Below are 2,609 nucleotides of genomic sequence, written 5' to 3'. Positions count from 1 at the left end.
ACAATTAATCAAGTAACCAATGAACATTTCATTTCTCTGTTATTCAAGCTAATAGTTCTTTGAAGTTTGAAGTTTCTGCCTTTGTTATTTATTGGTGACTCCTAGAGTCCCAATTTCCATGTCAGATGACAGTATTCCATTGACCCCTTTGTCTAGAGGTAACTTTGCAAAACTGATTATATTTTTCTGTTTAAAAAATGGCAACATTTGTATTAATGCACAATGCTTGATCTTTCTAAGAGCATTTCAATTATGAATGCTAATGTCTGCCCACAGAAATAAATTAGAGTGCCAGAGCTGGATTCAGAATCATTCTGGTGTGTCCTAATGCTCAGACAGTACCTCTCCAGGCCAGCTTTCCACTCATCAGGCACCAATGTGGAATGACATATTTGGAGGATGCTCCAAGCACTCCACTCCTTTCAGCCATCTCCCCTGCCAGAACTGACCCTCAACACTGGAGTCTATGTGCAATGCTGTGAGTTCCACGTCAGGGTTACATGTATATCCTCCAAATGACTGGAAGTACATTTATGGAATTGGTGCCTGTAATCTTGGGCGTCAAAGTCACCATCTACCTTACACCACTGTACTGTGATGCCTCTGGGGTTTTTTACTAGTTCTTGTATGGGTTCTGGTGTTTGAGAGGACATTGTACCATGGTTAAAAATGTAGTCTTTTACTATGTCAAGAACTGAGTTATCTGACTGAGCAGATAAACAGGCACATCAAACAGTATGGTCATTTCTGGTAACCTGTCCAACTGAATGTGTGAGGTTTTTTTGGTAAAGCATCCCAGTTTTTCATTCTGTTTTCACACACCACCAAGACTCAGCTTTTCTCCTTCTTGGATTAAATCCTCTGCAATGTTAGTTCCAAGCTCTCTGACTTCTGGAAGTCGTCTATTGGCTTAGTAGTCTCCTGTTCAGTGGTGTTCACCTCTTATAAAAGAGACAGCAGTCATTTATCCTGGAGCTTCCCTTTAAATCACTAAAATGCCATATCAGGACCTCCTTTGTGATGCTCTCTCTTGGATCTCTGGGACAGCGAGTTAATCCTAAGTCATGATCCTTTTCTGAGAATCTCATGAGAGATTTATAGACTCTCTCTCTCTCTATTCTAAAAAAGATTTTATTTATTCATTTGCAGAGAGAAAGCTAGAAAGGGAACACAAGCAGGGGGAGAAGGAGAGAGAGAAGCAGACTTCTGGCTGAGCAGGGCACCCTATGCGGGGCTTGATCCCTAGACCTTGGGATCATGACCTGAGCCAAAGGCAGATGCCTAATGACTGAGCCACCCAGGTGCCCTGATTTATAGACTCTCTTCCCAGAAAAGTGATAATCCCTATCCTGCCTCTGTGCCTCCCGCAAAGCAGCTCAGGTGCAGCTCCCTTGTCCCCTTGACCCGGATATATGACTGTGAGCTGTGCTTGCAGTTTCCTCACTTCCCATCCATCACCTGAAGCAGCTCTTTGGAGGGAGAAACAGACTCTGAAGAAAACCAAAATTCTTGGTTTGATATGTTATGCTCGAGCTATCTTCAGCATGACTTTTGCTCTTTCCAGATTGGTTGACCCATGTTGGCAACGAGAAAGAGTAAAAGAGACCAATAGCCCCATCTGGCTACATATGGTACCTCTCAGCCTGTGGTTGATGTTGTGAATGCCTGGGGGGGCAGGGGGCAAAAGGCAAGGACAAATGGTCCTTTTATAAAAAAAAGTCAGGGAACCAGGCCGACTAGTTGATTGCCCTAACTTCTAACTCCCAAATCCAAACTCTGTATTCACCTAGCAGTTATTTCAGATGAAGAGGAAAAATCTCTTCATCTATTTTCTAATAATTTCAGTTGGTTTTGAGAAAGAAAAACTTTTTCTGGTTAAATTATATGCAACTTCTAAGGAAGAATTTAAGAGAGTTGAGCCAGGGGAATTAACACTGAAATGATTTTTATAAGCTTCAACAACATTATGACTCAGGAATAAAGTAATAATTTTAAATGCTTTGAATGTTTTATGAGAAGAAAATGAGTTAGGTACGAGGAAGAGTCCAAGAGTTGTCATTTGGCACTGCATGCCTCCTAGCTCATACATCCCCTAAAGTGGTGACCTCTAACTGAAGGTTACAAGAATAAAGCATGGCATGATGTAGAGGATGGAGATGTAGAGGGTATTAGCCCAGGGAATGTGTGGGCTGAATACGCTCCCATTATGTCAGCATGAGATTATTTGGATCCATGTTTTTTCCTCCATGGGCCTGGGACCAGGTGGGACCTTTGGTTTCCTCTGACTCTGTAATTGCTTGCGTTTCCAGGACTGCCTATTGGAAGGGGAGGCGAACGTGGAATGGACAGCAAGCCCCATATGCCCTGGGACTAGGCATTTGGTATGCTGCTCATGGTGCTGCTGTTACAGACTCTGACCTTTCTGCCCATCTGGGACCCACCTGTTCCTTTCTGTCTCAGTGAACTCCTTCATCCTGGCCCACTGTCTTCCTGGACTAAGGAGTCTGCCCGGCTTTATCTTCTCCAGGCCCTTCTCTCCCTGGCTCATTTTGAACAAAACTCCAGTACTACTCACCACCCTGTTCTTTCTCTTCCAGGATCACATGCAT

The 2,609-nt window shown here is 43.4% G+C and overlaps 1 pseudogene; it reads right to left on the bottom strand.

The window, feature by feature from the left end:
- Nucleotides 1–212: 212 nt before the first annotated feature.
- LOC122915456 lies at nucleotides 213–1,088 on the bottom strand (annotated as a pseudogene).
- Nucleotides 1,089–2,609: the final 1,521 nt, after the last annotated feature.

This window comes from Neovison vison, chromosome 8 (assembly GCF_020171115.1).
Source record: "Neovison vison isolate M4711 chromosome 8, ASM_NN_V1, whole genome shotgun sequence".
Taxonomy (NCBI): domain Eukaryota; kingdom Metazoa; phylum Chordata; class Mammalia; order Carnivora; family Mustelidae; genus Neogale; species Neogale vison.
Note: the sequence above shows the minus strand (reverse complement) of the source record. Positions and strands in the feature narration are given on the sequence as shown.